This window comes from Botryllus schlosseri, chromosome 7 (assembly GCF_051294905.1).
Source record: "Botryllus schlosseri isolate E-star chromosome 7, Bs_hap1, whole genome shotgun sequence".
Classification (NCBI taxonomy): Eukaryota; Metazoa; Chordata; class Ascidiacea; order Stolidobranchia; family Styelidae; genus Botryllus; species Botryllus schlosseri.
This window is the reverse complement of record NC_137242.1, coordinates 25026013-25051822: the sequence shown is the minus strand read 5'-3', so window position 1 is coordinate 25051822 and position 25810 is coordinate 25026013. Positions and strand designations below refer to the sequence as shown.

The window sequence follows — 25810 nt, the reverse complement described above, 5'->3', positions numbered from 1 at the left end:
GTATAGACTGCAGGCGGCATGTCATACTTTTAGCAAAAAAGGGTGTGAAATAGTTTGCTAAATCTAGGAATCACTTGCTTGGTAATATTTTGGTAATAAGTTTGCCACAGAGCCGGCGTAGACGGCGATCCAAATACCAACAATAGCCGCGTTCACATACTAACACTTCAAAAAGGTGTGCAATATTTGTAAAATCCTGCGATCGCCCACAAGATAACACCTCAGACAAAGTCATCTTTCACGACTTGGTGTCATAGCCATACCGATCGCTCACGCGGTGAAATTTTAGTAATCTGTTTGTCACAGAACTTGATTTCGCTGGTAAGATTTAATAAGTAACGACTAACAGAACCGCCAGTGTCGGTAACTTGAATAGCAACAAATTGCCACTTATTTCCATCCTAACCCCAATCCTTTGTGAGGTTACCGCATACTCAAATAGGTGTGAAATAATTGTAAAATCCCACGATCGCTCACAAGGGTAAGGAATAACCGAACCACAACGGCGGCGACTTGAATACTATCAAATTGTCAATTGTTGGTATAACTCGAATCTTTTAAGAGTGTAAACCTTTTGAAACTGAATATTACTTGACTTGACCAACTTTCAACTCCGTTTCCGGATCATTCACACATTCCACGCCGCTGTTTTAACACTTATAGAATCAATACCAACTATCTCTAACCCGATAATATTCAATCATTTAAGTAATTTACCAACTTTAAATCCGTTCGCCAGATGTACTACAGGTAAACTGAGATAATCCAGAATGAAATATTTTGACTTTGACATAGTCTGAATTGAAATAGATTGACAATCATGACTACCAACTTTGATCCAGTCACATTTCAAGATTATACTTTGAAACAATCCTTGAAACTGACAACTCTATTCACGACTCCGTTTCCGTTTGTAAAATAGAGTTTCAGAAATACTATTACTATGACAACTCAACATTTTAACATCTTGCCATGCACAAAAGAGTAAAATACAAAAACCTTGGTAAGTCAATCCGTTTGTAGTAACTCACCAAACCAAAACAAAAAGTGTCCGTATGAAAAGTAGACAAGACTACGCGAGTAATCACTACAACCCACAAACATACTAACTCAGTTGTATCCATATCCCGTCTTTTTATTCAACTGTAAGATGAAGTAATTACTACTTGGCGCGCGACTTGAGATTAACATGTGTTTTGAATATACGACATTTGAAAGTCTGGCCAACGTAATTAAGAATTCATTTCTTACGATCAAACGCCGGTGTTACATTGAAAGTTATCATACTGCAAACATAAGGATTGACACAGTTATTTGACATATGACGGATATTTTGTAATGTTCGACCATGACTTGGTTATTAAATTATTCACGGTAATTAGACTCGGTGTTTTGGTAAAGGTTATTATGACAGCAACAAACTTTTCACTATCATGGTTATTAAAACATCGAATTGTTAAGCCAGACTGACATGTGCGAAATGTTCTTGATTCGGATATTATTCCGGATTGGTACAAAACAATAGTTGTATTGCAGACAACAGAAAATACTTTAAAAATGCAATCGTTTACAATAATTAGGACTGAAGATGAAACAACAATATCGGTATTATTACATTCAACAACCAGTACAATTATTAAAATCCATCGCTTCCGATAACCGGTGCTAAAGATGTAATAATTCCATTATTCATACATTGAACACCCGATACAAAATGCTTTATTATCGCGATTCGCAACGGGTAATTTAAGTGTAGTATCGTTACTATTGAATCCAACAATTGATACGATTTATTGTCGGAATTTGTGACAGCGAATTGAAACATCCATACCTTACAGAGTGTGAAAATATCACTTTAGGTATCGAGTACCAGTAGAAGCGGGTGAACAATACTTAATTCGTGACTCGTCGTTGTACTTGCTAAATGTAAAAAATTACAAGGTTGCACTCTAAGACCTTGATCAGCACAAGAGCAATTTGGAATATCATTACTGGCTGCAACCTATTCTACTAGACAAAACCCACAGCGATAATAAAATCAAAATATGTGCTACACTGAAATCTACAAAATTAGGGATCATACATTATCATATGAATATTCTAAAGTAATTATAATCATAAAACCAAACCGCTGAAAGTCATTACCACCCCCACAAAACAATTTGTATGATATTCACCAAATGCATCACAACTCAGTATACAGAAATTATTTGTAGAGTGCATACCGACAAAGAAATCATGAACACAACCGACACCGAAAATGATAAACACGTTTCGCGTTACTATTGATACAAGTTCATTTCTATCGGGCGAAATAAATGCCCCCACAAAACTCACAGCATGCAAAGGTCTTGATTGATATGCATTTCGATTTGTGTCTTATGATACCAGCAGGCATTTTAGACATATTACGAATTGTTAAACCAAAGTCGTACGTCCGATTAATAGTTGATTGGAAACTTGTTCACGTACCTCAACCATTACAGAAAAGTATAACACCATGGCCCAACAATCTTTCACAAAAGGGATCGAAACCAAGTCACTCAAAGTCGTTGCCGTCACATATACAATTTGTACGACGTTTGCTAAATGCGTCCTATAGTTAGGTGTACTAGAAATATTTGTAAAACACGCTATTGTAAAGAAATCGACGAAAATATATCCTACTCCTAAATCTGGTAAAACCATTTTGCACTTTTTGCTCGTTAGTATAGTATTCATTTGAATTTTTTCATTTCCTCTCGTCAAAGTAGATGTAATCATACCCAGCAAACACGAAACAGCCCATTGAGGTTAAAAAAACGTTTCTATTTGGTTCATATTAAAGACCAGCAGGATAGTTTTAAGTCGGTTTTTGTGTCGACGCGTTTTAACGCGTTCTTCACGCAAATCGGGATCGTTAATAAAACGTAGATAAAACTGTGTATCTACAATGCTTTAGAACGTACAATCGATGGTCAGAAAAACATCCTGAGATACTAACATCCCTGTATTCCCATATTTAGGCATACCTGAGGGTGGCTGCGGACACATACACGTATCACAGTACACATTGCCTTTGATGAACTTATAATTCATACAGAAAGCAGTGTCAACGAAACTCAAAGAAAATAATTCAGAACGAAACGATGTCAAAGAAGCGAATGAAAAAATAATCAAGCCAACTGATTATGTGTCTTCTTCATCTTCTGATGACGAGGATAAGACGCTGCTTTCTGCCTTTCCCCCCATAGAACCCTACAGAGAAACAACAACATTGAATGTTAAAGACATGCTCGATCCTGTTTAGATAGCTCTTAGTACTACGCAGTGTTGGGATGACTCGAGTCACTTTGCAAAAATGACTTGACTCGACTCGGCGCTCGAGATATATGGATTGACTCGTGACTCGGAGTAAAATTCACGAGTCAATTTCAAGTAATCAAGTAAACGGTGTCAATTAAATCACCCTATATCTCAGTGGTCGGGAACCTTTTTCGTCCAAAGAGCCATATTTGCCCTATTTTTTCCATTCTAACTCCCAAAGAGCCATACATGTCAATCAACTGTTACGTCACAATTAAAATTGCGTGACGTCTTGGTAGCACTAACTCGAACTCACAACATGTGATTCGTCGTGTGCGCCGCATCTTCTTTGTAAAAACTCGTACTAATGATTCTGGCTGCATTATTAAAGCTTGAGCTTGAAACTTGAGTCATGGGAGAAAGTATGTTCGTGGTTATGCTCATTTAAATTCAAGAATCCATGATCACATGCATAGGTGGAGTCAAAAATGGTCACTACCACAGTATATATTAGGGTTACCATACGTCCTCTTTTAAGAGGGTTTGTCCTCTTTTATGACTTTTTTTAATGTGTCCACGGAGACGCTCAAATGCCCTCTTTTTTGAGATTTTGTCCTCATTTTTGAGAATTATGGTTAAATATATGGCAAAAACGACTTAGATACAGTAAATCATAGCACCGAAGTAACGCTCCGGCAGGTATTTCGGGAACTGGGCCAGAAAGTTGACCTTTTTTTTATTTAGTCAACCACCTGATAATGTGAAGGAAAAAACTGTAATTTGGGCGCTGAGCGAGAAAGTTGTTGATCTTTTTTTCAATTTTTTAGTCAACCGACCACGAAGTGGGAAAAATTTACCATTTTTCAGGATTTTCCTCCGGTTTTGTAAGCTTGAAGATTTTGAAAAAGTGTCCTCTTTTCAGATTTCCAAAATATGGTAACCCTAGTATATATCCATACCCACGTTACGCTGTGATACATCAGTGACTTCGGGTCATGGGAGGCAAGTGAGGCAATACCTCACCTGTCGTCAGGATGAGTGAACGAAAATTGTGAAACGTTCAATTTCTATTGGCATTTTTTTATCGATGTCCAGCTCAGAATGACAAGATTTTGAACATTTTTCCCCCAAAACAAACAATTAGCATATTTACGGTTCGAAAATAAAGCGCGAAGCGAGAGGTAAGGCACAGACGGGTTAGCTTCCCCATTGGTAAAGCAATTTATCGTGAAGTACTTAAAATATATCATAACTGACGTTAATCGAATGTAACTGTAACGATTCCGAAAATACTGGTCGACTTCTCAATTCTCAAAAGTATTCGGAGGTACCATATAACGTTGCACTACACGCCTACACATTATGTCCGGTCCTACATAGCTACGTACCGATCAAGAACGTGGATAGCTATGATGTTGTTTGTAATTTTGAAAGTAACGTCCACGGCAGTTTATTACGCGCCGTAGATCAGGAAGACAATGCATATTGAACGTCGCCATGTTTGCTATTCTGTTCGATCAATCACCTTATCGTGCAATCCAAGATTTTGAGTCGGGTACATCGAATTCGCAAGGGATTTTGGTCACCAGCGCGACAGCAACTTAAATTTGCGGATTTTGAAAATAGGGGTCCGAGCCCCTAAATCTGACGACCGGCATTGTCTTTACCTATCAAAGACATGTTTATACTGTCAAGAGACTAATTATTCTGGCCTTGATGAAAATATACTAACAATTGCTGCAATATTGGTCAATTCAGTACGAAATTAAATATTTGGCAAAGAGCCATATATTATACCCAAAAGAGCCATATATGGCTCGCGAGCCATAGGTTCCCGACCACTGCTATATCTTATGTACGTTCGGATTTTTTGCGATATGCTGGTGAACTTTGAAAAAATTTGAAAAGGTTGGCCACCCCTGCACAAACCATAATAGACTTTTGAAAACGATTGGCCACCCCTGCACTAACCATAATAGACTTGCAATGTTAAATTACATAACATTCTGTTGAATAACATTACATCGTATTACATTTGAATAACTGAACCATGACGCTGAATTGGTTAATCGATTGAATAATGATTGACAAAAATTTATTGATACCGTACATCAGGGGTGGCCAACCTTTTCGGCCAACGGGCCACATGAGATTTCCAAACCATTGCGTGGGCCACTTGAATGTTGATGTGCTTTTTTAGTCGTTCGATAGGAACGAACCGGATTATAGGTAACGGTAAAAAAGGACTCATATTACCACACATCACAATCGTTAACAATTATGTCATGTAAACATGTCCTAGTCGCGCAAAGCGCGAAAATATTATTAAAGTTAATGAAAGAATTAGGTCAATAAAACATTGTTAGTTGCATATATTGTGGGTCGACGCTGTAAACTGCTGGGCTCATTTGGCCAGGACATGATTAATCAACGCTTGGACGTATCAATATCGAAGAGTTCAGTGAAAGTGCGTCGATCACTTTGTGCAAAGGTTTCATCGCCGACGATCTTTTCGCGAGTGCAGACGCGAAGTCGTATGTCGGACGACACGTTCTCGCATAATTGCCAATATAGCTAATATCAATTCCGTAAATAAGACGTTTCAGGAGGAGACACCAATACTAAAAGCAAGAAATCGATTGGCAATAAATCGAGCGCAGCGCTAAAAAAATATCAAGACAAATAAATCCTTTACGAGATATTCTACTTTATGGTCATATACAAAGATGACTCCTGGCTACGCCAACATGTCGGAACTGATATTTTAGTCATCAACAGCCTAAAGTCCGCGGTCAGGCTAACATTCGCACACGCTGCGCACACACGACAGTCCTGCTGGAGACGCGATAGTTCAGGCTGGTAACATAGTGTAGCCAGAATACCCTGCATGCCGCCAAACAATGTGTTGGGGTCGCTAATATTCTGGCTGCTCGTTTTAATATTTTTGATATGACGATAAAGGGGTGGTGGCGAAAATTTTAGCTATTGTCAAGGTAGCTTGTCAAAAAAGTTCGAGAACCACTGAGCTAGCTCAACATTTACATGGGGTGTAAGGTAGGCTACTGAACACATATAGATAGGTTCGAAGGTAAACATAAATGTTGCTCACTATATATGATCTTGCACAACGCGAGCTTGTTAAAAGCCTCCTTCCCAGATTTTCCAACACGGCTGTGACTGCTCCACACACGGGTAGTAGCGACCTTTTTCATGATGGATCTGACAGATTGGCCAATTGTGTCGCCTCCAACTGAGCTGAATCCAGCTATCTGAAATCATAATATACAAACAGAATTATTCAAGTGCAACGATCATACCCGACAAGGACTTCACAAAAAGACTTGGACAATTAGAAATATTTTAGCTTTTCCTGATTAGATTGGAATTACAGTTAGATATATTTCCGAATCAGAGTAGAATAAGGATTATAGCTACACAGCAGTTGTCTGCAAATTAGATTTAAATTAGAATTATAGCTACAGTCTGTATACAAATTAGATTAAAATGACTAAATTCGAGAAAACTCGGACATCGCATCAAGTTCCAAATCATGGTCCATTCTTATTAAGGACATGAGAATAGCTAATGTCTGTACCGTACAGCAAGCTTGGCTTGTTTCACACAATAGGCCTACAGTCGCCTTTACAGGAAAACCAGGAATTGGATTAGAAGTAAAACAAAAATGCATAATCATGCATCCAAGCCTCTTGCTTTGAGTCTGGAGTTTTAACTAGGATTGCAGAAAAGTTGTGCGAAGACTGCTAACGTTACGTCACTGCTATTTCAATGCAATGTGCTCTGTAACTTTCCAGTTGACCGAACAGTAGCTATAGATATAGGTATTGATAACTAATCTACGGATAGATGTGCAACACGTGGCTGACGGTTGAATGCTGAAATTGATGTCAGTTTCAAATTATTGTTTTTTTTTCAAAATAAGCTATTCGCCTGTGTGCAACAACACTATTCCGCACTAGCAGAAACGGCTTCGTCGTTGTACTAACGCATGGTGTATCATATCTGTTTGTAAAAGGGTAATGTATTGCATCTTATCAATTTATTTCTCTATTTTGGCTGGTAAAGTTACCAGTTCTAGAAGTTCTATAAACTGAGGCTGTGCAATTACTTACGCAGTTTAACAGTTCTGCGTACATGTGAGCGATACAGCGTCTTCTTGCGCGTATATTTAACTCTATATTCGTTCATTGGCTCAGAGTCAATTACCGCTCAATCTGTTTCAGACAGCTAGCAAAATGCAATGACATAATCATGCCTCATACGACGAAAAGGCACCTTGACTTGAATCTTGACTCAACTCGAGTCACATACAAAAATCGAGTGATTTGACTCGAGTCACCTTCGAAAATCGATTAACCTGACTTGACGCGAGTCAAAATATACAATATGGCGGTATCGTATCTACAGGGGTTCTTAAATACTTTTGGTCATGAAACTAAAATGCGGATATTCGACCCCCACATTGTTTTCAGAATATTAAAATGAATCTAGTGCACATAACTATCCCCGCAAAGCATGAAAATATAGTCACAAGTTACTGAAGATACCTCATTACTCTAAAGAACCCTATTGAGGGATTCTGGGTACAGCAGTTGCAGTTATTGCTTCACATCCACGAATCAAACATTGATACTTGGTTTGAGATTGAGTTTTTGATATCATTATAATTATCAAAGTCAGTCCGGTTAAAAATTCTAGACATACCGAGGGAATACTACGAAAGTATGTAAATCCACTTTTGCGATCGTCTCAGTGTGATATTGTGACAGTCCGGTCTGCCAAGTGGGAAGTTGCTTCTGCGTTGGATGAACTTTAAACTGCAATTGTATATCATGTTTTGCTAGCCATAAGTCTCAGAAGTATTAGAAATATTCAGCCTCATACCTACGGTACAATCTTTTTGTAGAACAGTTTAATTCACTTTCCGGTCAAGAAGTTTACCAATTTTGCCAGCTCTTACGCATCTGCTTGCTCTTCCGAAAAAAATCAGTGCTGCTCTTTCTGAAATCGAAAGCAGTAGGTGGTAATCTTAGCGCTGGCAACTCGAGCTCAAAATTTTGTTTAACCGGTCTCAATCGAAAGCTACTGTCACATTGATTTCGAAAATATAAATTAAAATTTGGTCCGGCCACTGGAACCCCCCGAAAATAACCCTCAATGTCCGAATCTACATTGTTTCTAACAATTGTATCGCCCGTAGACAATAGTCGAATAAAGTCTCTTTTCGACTGTGACGCCAACAAGCGTCTCGGCAAAGTCGAGCTGTGTTCCCCATGATTGTCAGAGTATTTTGCGACATATAATTCAATGTGACCCGAATACGTCGAGTAGTTTTTGCAATTCGCATCATCGCGCATCCACGAATTTTGATTATACAAATGCAGCCTACCTACGCATATCACTGCGGAATTCGATATAGATGCGTACTTCCTTGCACGTAGCAGATGAATCCATTCGGCTCTTTGTGGGTCATAAATTTCATCGGAACTGACAATATTATAACATAGTTCTAATGTGAATGCGACACCAGTGCGATAACACACTAGGTGTTCTCTGCGCATAACAGGCTAATTAACGAAACAGTGTTTATAGTGCATCATAGATAGATAAATTGTAGCCTACCTATAATTGGGATGTTCGGCAGTTTGAAATCATACATTTGCGATATCAAAACATGGCGGCCAAAAACCACTTAGATCACACACCACTGTTTATGCCATTTTTGGTTTGGTTGGGATGCCGTTTGGGACTTAGCTGAATGAATTATGAGAATGAGTCGTTTTGTTAATCAGTCGGTTAATCGCAGAGAATAACTGGTGTGTTCTCATTTCTATTTGTCCAAATTTTTATATGCGCGACAAAAAATATGAAAGTAGGCTACTTGCATTTTAGGACGTATTCACGTTTACAGCGATTGATGCGATGCAACCAACTCAAAGTAGCTGCAACCAATGTTCCCTCCAATTTTCAAGAGTCTGCACGCACTCAACTTGGACAACAGTGCGTAGCGACTAAAAAAAGGTCATCACTTTGATGTTTTGTGCGCAGCTTAAATTTTCTGTGCCCAGATACGGTGTCAGCATGTCGCAATTGCACACTTGAGCAGCTTACAGGGAACATTGGTTGCAACACCTAAAACTACGTTCCAATATTGCCAATTCAAATAAAATTTAGGAACCATCAAGACCCGAATGGAACTATATAATTGTTTTGTAAATTGGCCAGCTATAGCTTCAAATAAGTACACGTTGATGTTGATAGTAAATTCTACAATATGCGTTGGCTTCAGTGCTATCATTTGTATTCTCAAATTTGTAAATGCGCTACGACGCGAAATACTAAAACTACTCGAATAGGACGTATATTGGCATCACATCAATCTCTAGCAACATACTCAGAGGGTCACGGCCTCACCGGGAGCACGGCTTGACTTCGCCGAGACGGTCAATGGCATGGCGTCACAATCGGTACCGTGCGTACCAAATGTTAATCGGCATTCAGCTCGGGCGCCCCTATTGTTCAGTAAAATGAAAACTTCCAACTTTGTGGGAGATTTTAGGGGGTTTCAGTGCCCGGACGAGATTTTAATTAGTATTTTAGGAATCAGTGGAAAAGTAGTTGGTACAGCTGGTCGCCAGCGCTAAGATTATACCCAGTAGACCGTGTCATATAATCTCCTACATGTTACGGTATGTTATCATAAATTCATAATATGATACGAAAATGACTCATATAAGCATAATTTTAGAAACTTACGTGGATAACTGCAGACGACCAAGCCATTGAGCAACCCATATAGTATGCAGTCCGGTACGGTGATTGTCCCTGATAACATGCTACATTATAATGTTATAAATAGCTGAAAATGCTTGTATTATTACTATTACAGCCACCGAAATAGACGTAATTTTCGGACGGTTTGCAGCAAGTCAAACAGCTCTCGGAGTCATAAACTACAGGGTATTCCTTCAAAATAGCATATTACTCGCTCAACTATGTACCGTACACCTAGTTTTTACCCACATCCGGTGCCAGTTGCAATTCCAGCTTCCAGAATTTAACATACACAACTACAACCACATTCCGAAACAGTCATCCCGCGAACGAAGCGCGAAGCGCGGTTCAAATTTCCAGAATAATCTAGAAGTCACGCTCGGATAACCACGTACAGTTAAGTGCACCCATTCGACTTATTTAGTTATATTTACTCGGAATAAAACTGGAATTCATGCTCAGCTAGCGAATCAGACGAGACTCACGAGACAATGAATATAGGCTGTATATAATGATGACGGTAAATCAGAAAATAAGGTTTTCGACCAAGTAACACGAATTTATACTGATGGCAGCACTCTATCAAAACGCAACGGTATCTACAGGTTCCAAATAGCTTCCCACATCAGAATACTTACCACCAAATTGGAATTCATACAGAATAATTTGATCCTCAAGATCATTTTTCCTACGTATTTTAAACATACCTCTGAAACATAAAAATCGAAACCCTAAAATAACCATTCGAAACCATCCCGAAAGGTTTTTTTACGGTTCTGTGTTTGCTGGGTAGTCACTAAAGAACTTACTTGGACGTGCTTGAATTCAAGACATAGTTCTGATTTACCCGACACAAGACCCAAGGACAACCCTAGTTTCAACCGAGCACACATATCCAAAATATCACACACTTCGCTATTCCTAAAGCCCAAACACCCGATGCAAAATATTACTTGTTGTGTTGTTGCGGTATCATCTTCCCAATATCACACACAATACGAATGATGGTTATGTGTAACATGCTATCGACTTGAATCACACCAACATGGAAGAGGATTTACTCACTCTTTACATAACGATATTGGTCAACATCACGTCGTCGGTGTTTACCGTTTTTTCTAGATACAAACTACGCTAGCGTAGCGGAAAATAATTTAGTGTAACAAAAAACAATTTTCACTCTCTTGACTTATGAAAACAACAGACGAGTCTTCATTCAATATGTTGTTTGTGTCAACTAGTTACTTTGTATGATACGACTGATACCCCCCACCCCCCCGCGACTTTTTTCAGATCACAATATGAAAGATATTTACATCACACAAAAGACCCCTCTTGATATTCCATACTATACTAAACTGTGGAATGATTGGTCAGACTCTACAAAACGTTTGACATCGTTTTTACACGAACAGTCACGCATCTAAATATTCAAATAATCCAGTACACAGCTATAGTACTTACAGAAATATCATATAGTTCTTGTAACATAGTTGTATGAATATACCATTCAATTGTATATTGAAGTTTTGCACCTCCAAGAAGCTCTTCAAAGTTGTATGTGTACAATGTATACCGCGAGTCCTACACATTCGTGATATCCACCCGAGTTTGACTTTAAAAAAATATTATATCGATATCGCGACGTCTTTCAAAAACAAAACCACGGTGACTGCTTGAGAGAGACCTACCGATGATATCACAGTAATACAGTTACTTCCACAAAAGAGTCTGTATTCGACTTACTTTCCACAAATCTAATGCACAAAATAATTTACTTTGCTAACGAAAAGTGCTGAGTCATCACATGGTTGTCCTCACAACAATACAACTAAAACATACTCAACAAAATGGTCGTTATAGTTTGCACACCAACGATACATCGTTAAAGTAACAAGTCTCGAGAATCCAGTTATTGAAAAAACGTGAAGTGTCTCTACGCCAAGTCGTTATGTTGACGAAAGCGTATATTGTAATATCATGGTCGATTTGCATTCGCTGGTCAGTGGTCACAAACTGTCACTACTCTAAATAATTATTTTTCACTCAAACACAAAAGCATACTTGTCACCATTCGTTTTCATCAAGCACGAGTTCAAGAAACTTACTGCGACATGAATTGTTATTTTTATGTTGTGTAAATACATAATAATTAATTAAAGTAACATTATATCAACATCATCGAGTTGTGCGAATATATTTACATGTAGTCTTGTGGTTTTAATCGAAGCACACAGCGTGTTCTAATGTAGAGTCATCTCTATTGTACAACAACTCGGTAATCGAAATGTATGCATTAACATTTAAACAGCGATCTTGTTTCGTCACGCGAAAAATATGTTCACTATCGCGATACTCTGCACAGGGAGTGCAAATCCTTTTCACACTCGTAATAGTATACCAACGGCTACTGGCGACAACGTTTAACAATACCAACGACACTAAACATACGATACCTACCCAAGTAAAATTACCATTTTCACCTGGAGGTCAGGCGTTACCAGAGTAAAAAATACCATTGTCCTCTGGAGATTTATCGTTTACTCAGAGTAGCAATACATTTTCACTTGAGGGTCTATCGTTTCCTAGAGTAACAAACCCCTTTTCCTTTGGAAATCTATTTTTTCCCTGGGTTACAAACCTTTTTCACTTGGAAATATATTTTTTCACCGGGTAACAAACCTTTTTCACTTGGAAATATATTTTTTCCCTGAACAACAAACCTTTTTCACTTGGAAATATATTTTTTCTCTGGGTAACAAACCTTTTTAACTTGGAAATATATTTTTTCCCTGAGCAACAAACCATTTTCACTTGGTGGGTCGTCGTTTACCTGAGTAAAAATATAATTTTTCTTTGGAGATCTGGCGTTTACCCAGTGTAACAATACATTTTCTCTTGGTCATCTAGCTTTTCCCTGGGTAACAATACCATTTTCGTTTTGAAAACTGACAGCCACACCGGGCAATTTGATATTTTTATATATTGTTACAACGGGTAGCGACAAAATATACACCAACAACAACTCCAATACATTTGTGTAATCGCATATTCACTTGGTCTGATGCATCCCATCAAAATCCTCAGTTACCCACCTGCAATGTACTGTTGTACATCGATGTGTATGTTTTGGAAATTGGACAATAGATTTCGACATGTCTGTGATGTCCGGGTTCGTGCTTTGGATTTTCCAGAGTCAAAATGTCTGAATAAAACACCTCCTCGACGATGGTTGGTACGTGGATAACGGTGTTCGGAGAACGGTTGGATTTATGTCACCCATCGCGATAACAATTCCGGGTCGAGTTTTCTCCCACATGTTTACTATATTGTGTCTTTGTTGGTCAATGTATGTCTCGACAGTCAGTTTGAAATCGGAAACCCTGATAAAGTACGTAACCGGATCCGGATATCAACTCTGAATCGATAAACCAACGAACAATATTCAAAGTAAACATGTTACACCCTGTGTTTCCACGAAAAAATACCATCCAGACATACGTCGCGCTTGTTTGCCCACACCAGTATACGCGTAAATGAGGTGTACATGCAATGTGTTGGTATACAACAGTGGTTCCCAACCATTTTGTCTTCATTCCCCACTTCAGATTTATTCCGAGCCTTCATTCCCCACCAGGACCGCAACAGCACTTTTTCAGCTCCCCCCCCAAAAAAAAAACGTTGGTCTTAGGCCCCAGAACCCCATCAGCCCCGCTGAGCCTGTACGCTTTTTCCCTGCAACTTATCAGCCACATTGGGTCTACTGTTTAGTGCGCCGCCTTATTTCGACTATACGCGCGAAGCGCGAAAAATTTATATAATTCGTGTTTGAATCGGCCAATATGATCGGGAATTGCATATATTTTGCTATCAATCTTTTTTCTCCTCTCTGCTCACGTAATCAGATTTGCCGGCGTAGAGCTGAGTGAGGTGTGTTGAGAAAGGTAGGACCCGAAATTAGAATTGAACATCTTCGGACGGACCCGTTGGAATATTGACTTCGCTACATTATGCTATTTTGTGACCTCCTATATCTTAGGCTTACCATATTTTGAAAATGCAAAAAGAGGACACTTTTTCAGAAATTTGCAAGATACAAAACCGGAGTAGAATTCCCAAAAACCGGTGAATTTTTCCCACCTTGCGGTCGGTTGACTAAAAAAAAAAAAAAAAAAAAAAAAGGTCATCACTTCCGCTCAGAGCTCGAAAACACGTTTTTCACTCCACATTGCTTGGTGGATGACTAAAAAAAAAAAAAAAAAAAAAAAGGTCTTCATTTCGCTCAGAGCTGAAATCACCGCTTTTCCTCCGAAATACCCGCCGGAGCTTCACTTCTGCGCTATTTTGCGGCATATCACTCGCAATTTCCTCTATATCTGACCTAAATTTTCAAAAAAGAGGACAAAATCTCAAAAAAGAGGACAAAAGGGCGTCCTCCGAGGACACTTTCAAAAAAGTCAAAAAAGAGGACAAATCCTCTTAAAAGAGGACGTATGGTAAGCCTACTATATCTGCTATGTCAAAAGATATGGAAATCGCCAAAACTAAAATGCACACACGATTTCAAATTGGTATTGCTTTACTGGCAAATAATTTTTCCCTGCGGAATGGAATTTGTCCGGCGGGGTTCAGATCGCCAGGACAGGAACATTCGGTGCCAGCCATTTAGCCAATCAAACATATATTATATATATATCGAAGTTTTGGGTCACCACAAGGGCATTACTTCTCGGTCAAGGTCTTCTCGCCGCTGATCGTTCTGGCACACTTCTAGGAGTTGCATGTTCCATGGCCCTACAACTTCATATACCTTGGTGCGTCGTGGCGCAGTAATCGCCGACACCGAAGTCTCCATTTCTATAAATCCTACGTATTTTCGTGGGGTAAGGGTACCCAATAATCAGATATTCGGCAATATTAAATCGCGGGGGGTTTGGGGTGCGGCAGTTACTGTCCTGTTCCCCACTGGCCACTACCCCGCACTTTTGTCAACATAGAGCAGCTATTTGCTGGTTTGACTACACAAGACACACAGCCACACCAGTACGCAAGACAATCGCGTATAACTGCAACATAAAACGTATTGTGAACCGATACCAGTAACGTTCAAAATTTCGCGAAAGCGTTATTTCACGTCAAACTAGTCGTGCTGGATGCGTTTGTGACGCCATGATTGGCCATCCAGAGTTAAAAATGAGGTTTTATGAACAACACGCAATATAATTTTCGATACATACATTCCAGAGCAGTTAACTGGTAACGGTAATTGCGCATGTGTCTCCGTGAATATGTAGACTGTCCTCTGTATAATTTTGAACAAATGCGACTATTCCCCACCAGAAACGATTGAATTCCCCACCAGTGGGGAATTCACCACCGTTTGGGAACCACTGGTATCCAAACATCGGGGAGTAAGCCGTCGATCCACAGACATTATCATAGCCGGTAATTTTGATGCAGATCGAATGCCATCAAGCACACCCGATAACAATACCAATACGCCACATTGCAATGACTCTGAGTCCGCGCTATTACATCGATATTTCGACACCGTTCACTGATTTATTCGATGGCTTTATCGCGTTGTAACATTACAAGATAGTCATGACCCTATCTCCGGACAATCATCCAGACCAATTGGATACATCGGTCAATATCAGAGATGGCCACAGTCCGGTTCAGGAGCCGGAGCCGGAGCAGGATTTTGATGAATTTTACTGTGGCCGGATCGGAGCCGGATTCTGAAACTGCCATATGAGCCGGATTTAAACAGGATTTGATATTCATAACAAATATTGGGTGATAAAGGTTCAAGATATCTTATATTCAATGAAAATAACTGCTTCGGTATTATTTACCAATGGATCAAGCCCAGGCTGATTTCGACAATAAATGACAACGTTGAAACCGCTGATACCGGTAACGTCGTTGAAATGCGTAAGCAACATAAATAAAGTTTCTGCACTCTGCAGTGATGAGAATACTGCTGGATGAGATGAGGACGAAGGCAGGCTCCAGCAAGCGAGCTGCAGAAGTGTTTGTTTTCGAATTCAGTTGTTCCTCAGATATTAATTCTTATCCTTCCTGTTCATCAGCCATTAGGGTACTTGATATCAGTTGTCAGTTGTCAGTTGATGTCAGTTGTTGCAGAATGCAGAGGTAACTGCCTAACTGGTGCCTGGTGGTTCTGATTTCTGATGTCATTTGGAATGATTGTGTGGTGTGGTAATGTATGAATATATGCTGGCATGGTCAATTGGTCATGTTTATGATTTCGGAAACACACTAGAACTGAAGTACCACCGGTACTCTCTGATTGATTGTGCACATCATCATGCTGATTATATAATATTATATATATTTCCTATTCATTGCTGCTCTATCAAGTGATCATTTTGATTGATTCATCCATTTTGTTTGATACATGTCTGTTCTGTGAAAATTAAGTTCCATTCTTCAGTAGTACTATAGGCCTAATTGTCTTGGCCAAGTCACAATGCACAATATCTGATTTTGTTGTTGGCATCATGGCATGCCTGGGTTACTATGTTTACCCTCTCCGTAAAGCAACTAATATTGCTTTCTCTGTTCTCACAGTCTTTTTAGCTCATTTCCCCTGCCTAGTTCCTAACTCGCATTTATATTCAAGATATATACCGTACCTAACATTATTGATTCGAAATGTGATATAAATAAATCCTTGTAAGGCATTACTTGATACTAATTTGTTGATTATAATGTTCATATCTGTTTTGCAGGCTATATTTAATGTGAAATAGCACTAAAGCAATAGCAGGATTTTTTCGGATCCTAATTTTGCTGCTCAACTGTCGGACTCCGAAATCCTATTTGACTGTCGGATCAGGACGGATACGGATTCCCAAAATCTGGAATCCGCCCATCTCTGGTCAATATCCATCGTGTTGTCGACACCGAAGTTCTCTGCTGAGACGTTTGACCGATACGTCAAACTGAGAGTAACGTCAATAGCCTTGTGGTGATGCCGTTTCAAAATATCACCGATATGACCAACTGAATCGATGTCAATAACTTTGTGCGATACCGTTTCAAAATGTTACCGATATGACAAACTGAAACCCCGATCTCTTGTGGCGATGGTCGTTTCGAAATGTCGCCGGACGAACTGACCCCTTACGAAGGTGTGTTTTATGGTTGCATGTGAAATCACGAGGTAGTGTTCTATTGTGGTGTACGATTGCAGTCTTCATTCCAGAGAAACACACCTTATTGGATCACAGTATCAGTCCGAGATTTGCAGAGTCACTGTTGACGATATTTATCTGGAGTCGTTATGTGGGAGTAGCGACATCCATGCATCGTGACTGAAAGACTGATCGCAATCATTTCGAGCACCCGTACTTCGATAGTTCACCTTGGTCAAACGCTGCAGTCTCAGCAGAGAACTTCGGTGTCGACAACACAATGGATATTGACCGATGTATCCAATTGGTCTGGGTGATTGTCCGGAGATAGGGTCATGACTATCTTGTAATGTTACAACGCGATAAAGCCATCGAATTAATCAGTGAACGGTGTCGAAATATCGATGTAATAGCGCGGACTCAGAGTCATTGCAATGTGGCTTATTGGTATTGTTATCGGGTGTGCTTGATGGCATTCGATCTGCATCAAAATTACCGGCTATGATAATGTCTGTGGATCGACGGCTTACTCCCCGATGTTTGTATACCAACACATTGCATGTACACCTCATTTACGCGTATACTGGTGTGGGCAAACAAGCGCGACGTATGTCTGGATGGTATTTTTTCGTGGAAACACAGGGTGTAACATGTTTACTTTGAATATTGTTCGTTGGTTTATCGATTCAGAGTTGATATCCGGATCCGGTTACGTACTTTATCAGGGTTTCCGATTTCAAACTGACTGTCGAGACATACATTGACCAACAAAGACACAATATAGTAAACATGTGGGAGAAAACTCGACCCGGAATTGTTATCGCGATGGGTGACATAAATCCAACCGTTCTCCGAACACCGTTATCCACGTACCAACCATCGTCGAGGAGGTGTTTTATTCAGACATTTTGACTCTGGAAAATCCAAAGCACGAACCCGGACATCACAGACATGTCGAAATCTATTGTCCAATTTCCAAAACATACACATCGATGTACAACAGCACATTGCAGGTGGGTAACTGAGGATTTTGATGGGATGCATCAGACCAAGTGAATATGCGATTACACAAATGTATTGGAGTTGTTGTTGGTGTATATTTTGTCGCTACCCGTTGTAACAATATATAAAAATATCAAATTGCCCGGTGTGGCTGTCAGTTTTCAAAACGAAAATGGTATTGTTACCCAGGAAAAAGCTAGATGACCAAGAGAAAATGTATTGTTACACTGGGTAAACGCCAGATCTCCAAAGGAAAATTATATTTTTACTCAGGTAAACGACGACCCACCAAGTGAAAATGGTTTGTTGCTCAGGGAAAAAATATATTTCCAAGTTAAAAAGGTTTGTTACCCAGAGAAAAAATATGTTTCCAAGTGAAAAAGGTTTGTTGTTCAGGGAAAAAATATATTTCCAAGTGAAAAAGGTTTGTTACCCGGTGAAAAAATATATTTCCAAGTGAAAAAGGTTTGTAACCCAGGGAAAAAATAGATTTCCAAAGGAAAAGGGGTTTGTTACTCTAGGAAACGATAGACCCTCAAGTGAAAATGTATTGCTACTCAGAGTAAACGATAAATCTCCAGAGGACAATGGTATTTTTTACTCTGATAACGCCTGACCTCCAGGTGAAAATGGTAATTTTACATGGGTAGGTATCGTATGTTTAGTGTCGTTGGTATTGTTAAACGTTGTCGCCAGTAGCCGTTGGTATACTATTACGAGTGTGAAAAGGATTTGCACTCCCTGTGCAGAGTATCGCGATAGTGAACATATTTTTCGCGTGACGAAACAAGATCGCTGTTTAAATGTTAATGCATACATTTCGATTACCGAGTTGTTGTACAATAGAGATGACTCTACATTAGAACACGCTGTGTGCTTCGATTAAAACCACAAGACTACATGTAAATATATTCGCACAACTCGATGATGTTGATATAATGTTACTTTAATTAATTATTATGTATTTACACAACATAAAAATAACAATTCATGTCGCAGTAAGTTTCTTGAACTCGTGCTTGATGAAAACGAATGGTGACAAGTATGCCTTTGTGTTTGAGTGAAAAATAATTATTTAGAGTAGTGACAGTTTGTGACCACTGACCAGCGAATGCAAATCGACCATGATATTACAATATACGCTTTCGTCAACATAACGACTTGGCGTAGAGACACTTCACGTTTTTTCAATAACTGGATTCTCGAGACTTGTTACTTTAATGATGTATCGTTGGTGTGCAAACTATAACGACCATTTTGTTGAGTATGTTGTAGTTGTATTGTTGTGAGGACAACCATGTGATGACTCAGCACTTTTCGTTAGCAAAGTAAATTATTTTGTGCATTAGATTTGTGGAAAGTAAGTCGAATACAGACTCTTTTGTGGAAGTAACTGTATTACTGTGATATCATCGGTAGGTCTCTCTCAAGCAGTCACCGTGGTTTTGTTTTTGAAAGATGTCGCGATATCGATATAATATTTTCTAAAAGTCAAACTCGGGTGGATATCACGAATGTGTAGGACTCGCGGTATATATTGTACACATACAACTTTGAAGAGCTTCTTGGAGGTGCAAAACTTCAATATACAATTGAATGGTATATTCATACAACTATGTTACAAGAACTATATGATATTTCTGTAAGTACTATAGCTGTGTACTGGATTATTTGAATATTTAGATGCGTGACTGTTCGTGTAAAAACGATGTCAAACGTTTTGTAGAGTCTGACCAATCATTCCACAGTTTAGTATAGTATGGAATATCAAGAGGGGTCTTTTGTGTGATGTAAATATCTTTCATATTGTGATCTGAAAAAAGTCGCGGGGGGGGGTATCAGTCGTATCATACAAAGTAACTAGTTGACACAAACAACATATTGAATGAAGACTCGTCTGTTGTTTTCATAGGTCAAGAGAGTGAAAATTGTTTTTTGTTACACTAAATTATTTTCCGCTACGCTAGCGTAGTTTGTATCTAGAAAAAACGGTAAACACCGACGACGTGATGTTGACCAATATCGTTATGTAAAGAGTGAGTAAATCCTCTTCCATGTTGATGTGATTCAAGTCGATAGCATGTTACACATAACCATCATTCGTATTGTGTGTGATATTGTGAAGATGATACCGCAACAACACAACAAGTAATATTTTGCATCGGGTGTTTGGGCTTTAGGAATAGCGAAGTGTGTGATATTTTGGATACGTGTGCTCGGTTGAAACTAGGGTTGTCCTTGGGTCTTGTGTCGGGTAAATCAGAACTATGTCTAGAATTCAAGCACGTCCAAGTAAGTTCTTTAGTGACTATGATTACATCTACTTTGACGAGAGGAAATGGAAAAATTCAAATGGATACTATACTTACGAGCAATAAGTGCAAAATGCTTTTACCAGATTTAGGTGTAGGATATCTTTTCGTCGATTTCTTTACAATAGCGTGTTTTACAAATATTTCTAGTACACCTAACTATAGGACGCATTTAGCAAACGTCGTACAAATTGTTTATGTGACGGCAACGACTTTGAGTGACTTGGTTTTGATCCCTTTTGTGAAAGATTGTCGGGCCATGGTGTTATACTTTTCTGTAATGGTTGAGGTACGTGAACAAGTTTCCAATCAACTATTAATCGGACGTACGACTTTGGTTTAACAATTTATAATATGTCTAAAATACCTGCTGGTATCATAAGACACAAATCGAAATGCATATCAATCAAGACCTTTGCATGCTGTGAGTTTTGTGGTGGCATTTATTTCGCCCGATAGAAATGAACTTGTATCAATAGTAACGCGAAACGTGTTTATCATTTTCGGTGTTGGTTGAGTTCATGATTTCTTTGTCGGTATGCACTCTACAAATAATTTCTGTATACTGAGTTGTGATGCGTTTGGTGAATATCATACAAATTGTTTTGTGGGGTTGGTAATGACTTTCAGCGGTTTGGTTTTATGATTATAATTACTTTAGAATATTCATATGATAATGTATGATCCCTAATCTTGTAGATTTCAGTGTAGCACATATTTTGATTTTATTATCGCTGTGGGTTTTGTCTAGTAGAATAGGTTGCAGCCAGTAATGATATTCCAAATTGCTCTTGTGCTGATCAAGGTCTTAGAGCAGGGGTGGGCAAACTACGGCCCGCGGGCCGCATGCGGCCCGCAACACCGTTTTGTGCGGCCCGCGAGAGTCTAAAGAAACTTGTTAAAAATATTGATAAAATGCGTACTGAAGATCGAATTAATGCAGGGACTTGCATATTTAATCAGAGTCAGTGGTTCTCAAACTGACGGCGTGAAAGCATCTGAAGGGGGCACAAAGCTGAGCTGAACTGAAAATGTTTATCGCGCTCCGCGCGATTTCCATCCAAGTCATAATTATTGCTATGTGTTTAGTCTGAATTTCATTTTTAAAAATCTCTCATCCACAGTCGTAACCTTCCATGCCATCAAAATATCCGTTAGGTTTGCTAGTATCCTGGTTACTTTTTTGGTATGATGATATAAGGGGGGCGCGAAATCTTTCACCACCATAAGGGGGCGTGTCTTAAAAAGTTAGATAACCACTGTTCTAAGGTCAATACTTCCCATTATATTTTTATGCTTAATTTCTGGCGCTACAGCCCGATCTCAAGGCCCACTCAGTCTGAAAGGTTTCAACTGCAAAATATCACAGAAATCCTAAAGGAGATTGACGTAATCGGGATCACGAGTGTTATTCTAGATTGGTAACTCCAGTTTTAATTAGTTCAGTGCTGTGCACATAAAAAACGATTCTCACGAATCTTAGGTAGATTCGTTCTCTGTATGCGCAAATTATGGTATTTATATTTTATCTACACATAGTAGTAATGTGTTTGAAGCTAAAATGGTTATGATGCTGTCAGAATTGTGTGTCCTGGAACTTAAAAAAATGTGGACTAAGTCAATTTTGAATAGATTCCTGCTCACAGATTTAAATTTCAATCTTTTTCTAAGAATCGGGCTAACTGACATTCAATACTATAGTTTTGGCAAATTGGTTATTGAGGTTGACCAGCCTATGAAATCTCGCCACTATTTCTGACGCGTGTACGCTATCATTAAGGCAATGTTTGGTTGTTTTTTTGAAATAAGCATATATATTATCTTCATTCTTCATGTCCTCACCATATAATCAAATACCAATATTGCGTTTTGGTTTGAAATCCCAATTTTAAAGAGCTTCTTGGAGGTACAAAACTTCAATATGCAATTAAATAGTATACTAGGCCTATTAATATTGAATTGAACCCGAATATTTTCGGCTGACACTCGTCAGGGGTAATCGAAAGCAACTGCAGGTGAAAGTGTGAGCGGCCCCTCCCGATGATTTCAAATCTGTCGTCTCGATAATTTTTCGCACAAGCTGGAATATTTGCCAATGGCAGAATTTATGGCGTTTGAACGCTCACCCTCCAGCTTAAGTGGATGAGTCAAGCGTGATGAACGTGTTCTGATAAATCTAGGGACAATTTGACATAGTGCGGCCCGCGAATGGATTCTGATGTTGAATGCGGCCCGCGAGCTCAAAAGTTTGCCCACCTCTGTCTTAGAGTGTAACCTTGTAATTTTTTACATTTAGCAAGTACAACGACGAGTCACGAATTAAGTATTGTTCACCCGCTTCTACTGGTACTCGATACCTAAAGTGATATTTTCACACTCTGTAAGGTATGGATGTTTCAATTCGCTGTCACAAATTCCGACAATAAATCGTATCAATTGTTGGATTCAATAGTAACGATACTACACTTAAATTACCCGTTGCGAATCGCGATAATAAAGCATTTTGTATCGGGTGTTCAATGTATGAATAATGGAATTATTACATCTTTAGCACCGGTTATCCGAAGCGATGGATTTTAATAATTGTACTGGTTGTTGAATGTAATAATACCGATATTGTTGTTTCATCTTCAGTCCTAGTTATTGTAAACGATTGCATTTTTAAAGTATTTTCTGTTGTCTGCAATACAACGATTGTTTTGTACCAATCCGGAATAATATCCGAATCAAGAACATTTCGCACATGTCAGTCTGGCTTAACAATTCGATGTTTTAATAACCATGATAGTGAAAAGTTTGTTGCTGTCATAATAACCTTTACCAAAACACCGAGTCTAATTACCGTGAATAATTTAATAACCAAGTCATGGTCGAACATTACAAAATATACGGCATATGTCAAATAACTGTGTCAATCCTTATGTTTGCAGTATGATAACTTTCAATGTAACACCGGCGTTTGATCGTAAGAAATGAATTCTTAATTACGTTGGCCAGACTTTCAAATGTCGTATATTCAAAACACATGTTAATCTCAAGTCGCGCGCCAAGTAGTAATTACTTCATCTTACAGTTGAATAAAAAGACGGGATATGGATACAACTGAGTTGGTATGTTTGTGGGTTGTAGTGATTACTCGCGTAGTCTTGTCTACTTTTCATACGGACACTTTTTGTTTTGGTTTGGTGAGTTACTACAAACGGATTGACTTACCAAGGTTTTTGTATTTTACTCTTTTGTGCATGGCAAGATGTTAAAATGTTGAGTTGTCATAGTGATAGTATTTCTGAAACTCTATTTTACAAACGGAAACGGAGTCGTGAATAGAGTTGTCAGTTTCAAGGATTGTTTCAAAGTATAATCTTGAAATGTGACTGGATCAAAGTTGGTAGTCATGATTGTCAATCTATTTCAATTCAGACTATGTCAAAGTCAAAATATTTCATTCTGGATTATCTCAGTTTACCTGTAGTACATCTGGCGAACGGATTTAAAGTTGGTAAATTACTAAAATGATTGAATATTATCGGGTTAGAGATAGTTGGTATTGATTCTATAAGTGTTAAAACAGCGGCGTGGAATGTGTGAATGATCCGGAAACGGAGTTGAAAGTTGGTCAAGTCAAGTAATATTCAGTTTCAAAAGGTTTACACTCTTAAAAGATTCGAGTTATACCAACAATTGATAATTTGATAGTATTCAAGTCGCCGCCGTTGTGGTTCGGTTATTCCTTACCCTTGTGAGCGATCGTGGGATTTTACAATTATTTCACACCTATTTGAGTATGCGGTAACCTCACAAAGGATTGGGGTTAGGATGGAAATAAGTGGCAATTTGTTGCTATTCAAGTTACCGACACTGGCGGTTCTGTTAGTCGTTACTTATTAAATCTTACCAGCGAAATCAAGTTCTGTGACAAACAGATTACTAAAATTTCACCGCGTGAGCGATCGGTATGGCTATGACACCAAGTCGTGAAAGATGACTTTGTCTGAGGTGTTATCTTGTGGGCGATCGCAGGATTTTACAAATATTGCACACCTTTTTGAAGTGTTAGTATGTGAACGCGGCTATTGTTGGTATTTGGATCGCCGTCTACGCCGGCTCTGTGGCAAACTTATTACCAAAATATTACCAAGCAAGTGATTCCTAGATTTAGCAAACTATTTCACACCCTTTTTTGCTAAAAGTATGACATGCCGCCTGCAGTCTATACCCGAAAGTACGACATGCCAACAACGAAGCCGCGTGCGACCGATCCCTATGCTGAAAAGGGTTACCGTGCGACCACAAGACACAATAGCCGCTTTCCACCCCCGCCATAAGACATAAGAGCCGCTTGCGACCCCCGCCATAAGAATAACGATATATCACTGTCGCACTCACCGTAAACGTTGGGATTACTTCAAATTGGTCATATATAATAATTTGTGATATACACATGACTAAGAACCAATCACGTGACTATTTACCATACCTGATACATATTCAACACCGGTCGAGAGATGCCTATACCCGAAAGTACGACCTGTCAACACGAGTTTTCGAGGCACCGATCGAGAGATGCATATACCCGAAAGTACGAATTACCACCACGGCACCGGTTGAGCGATCCATATACCGAAAAGGGTTACCGTGCGAGAGATGGCTATACTACCCCAGACACCGGTTGAGCGATAGGTGGGTTCAAAAGGGTCACTGGTTCGACACGAGTTTCGAGGCACCGGTTGAGCGGGCCCTATACCGAAAATGGTTTCCGTGCGAGAGGGGCCATAAGACGCAATAGCCGCATGCGACCGAGAGGGGGGGTCAAAAGGGTCACCGGTTCAACACGAGTTTTCGAGGCACCGGTCGAGCGGGCCCATAAGAAACAATGGCAGGTCACGACCGATCTATATAACTACTCATGTGGCCCAATGGATAAGGCATCGGCCACCTTACAGGGGAGTGTGGGTTCGAGTTCCACCATGGGTCAGTTTTCCTGTTGAACTTCGATATTCCTCCTGTATGAGTCGTGGCTTCTTCTGGGAACCGCGAATATGAGCGCAATGCGGGTATTCAGAGAACCGCTCCCAGCGACGTCATATTTTCTGCGGAAATGTAGCAGTGAAGAGGCTCTATTGCATAAAGGCATATGATCTGTTTATCCGCACAAATCCATACTTAGATACCATACTGTAATAAGAAGACGCGGATATTGGCGAAATTAAATTAGAGGTCGACCGATTATCGAGGAGGCCGGTATTTGGAGCCTTT

The 25810-nt window shown here is 39.3% G+C and overlaps 1 long non-coding RNA gene across 4 annotated transcripts in view; it reads right to left on the bottom strand.

Annotated features, from left to right (window-relative positions):
• Nucleotides 1-3052: 3052 nt before the first annotated feature.
• The window catches only part of LOC145442946 (uncharacterized), a 177893-nt gene continuing 155135 nt past the window's right edge, over nt 3053-25810 (bottom strand). Inside the window, exons 2-7 of one of the 4 annotated variants that reach the window (XR_013916192.1) lie at nt 10060-10162; nt 8693-8790; nt 8188-8304; nt 8008-8120; nt 6395-6554; nt 3053-3237 (exon numbers count right to left, since the gene is read on the bottom strand). This is a non-coding gene — a long non-coding RNA (uncharacterized LOC145442946). The remainder of the gene's footprint in view (nt 3238-6394; nt 6555-8007; nt 8121-8187; nt 8305-8692; nt 8791-10059; nt 10163-25810) is intronic. The other 3 variants (XR_013916191.1, XR_013916193.1, XR_013916190.1) reach the window with 3 other exon arrangements.